Genomic DNA, 721 nt, shown 5'->3' with positions numbered 1-721 from the left:
TACAACTCCAATTTTCATGTGGCCCACTGCCCCCTTCACAAGCCATAACCGAGGTCGTTTTTGCCATTTATAACTTTTTGATTTTCGAAGAGAGGGCCTCGATTTGGGCTTGTAAAGAAGTGCTTTCGTCTACCTTATGGGCGCCCGGGGCAATAGATTTTGTGCCTCGGGGAGTGTGCCACTGAAAATTGTTTTGAGCAATTTTCTCAATTTGATTATAAATTTCATTTGGGCGATGATTACCTAGAAGCCCCCCGGAGCTAGAGTCAAGTGTTTGTCTTGTGTGTGGCAACAACCAATTATAGAAAGTGGTACTTGTTGCCATACCGCAAGACAATGATGAGGATATTTTCTTAATAGCTCCTTGAATCTTTCCCAAGTTTCATATAAGGATTCCCCGTCCTCTTGTGAGTATGTGTTAATTTCAGTCATTAATTTAGCCGTTTTAAAAGGAGGGAAATACTTATATAGAAACTTTTGGGCTAGTTCATCCCAAGTGTTTACCGAACCACTTGGGAGGGTGTTAAGCCAAGCCTTAGCTCGGTCTTTTAGTGAAAATGGTAACATTCGGAGGCAGATGACGTCATTCGATGTTCTGTTGATCCGAAAAGTATCGCATATTTCCAAAAAGTTGGTAATATGTAAATGGGGATCTTCGTCCGCAATCTCATGGAAAGTTGCGGAGTTTTGGAGCATTTGTATCAAATCCGGCCGAAGTTTG

General features: G+C 41.9%; 1 non-coding gene across 1 annotated transcript; it reads left to right on the top strand.

The window, feature by feature from the left end:
* Positions 1 to 331: 331 nt before the first annotated feature.
* LOC118480125 lies at positions 332 to 438 on the top strand. Its single transcript, XR_004861761.1, has one exon. It is a non-coding gene; the product is annotated as a small nucleolar RNA R71 (small nucleolar RNA).
* The last annotated feature ends 283 nt before the right edge of the window (positions 439 to 721 follow it).

This window comes from Helianthus annuus, chromosome 6 (genome assembly GCF_002127325.2).
Source record: "Helianthus annuus cultivar XRQ/B chromosome 6, HanXRQr2.0-SUNRISE, whole genome shotgun sequence".
NCBI classification, from domain to species: domain Eukaryota; kingdom Viridiplantae; phylum Streptophyta; class Magnoliopsida; order Asterales; family Asteraceae; genus Helianthus; species Helianthus annuus.
This window is presented reverse-complemented; position numbering and strand designations above follow the sequence as displayed.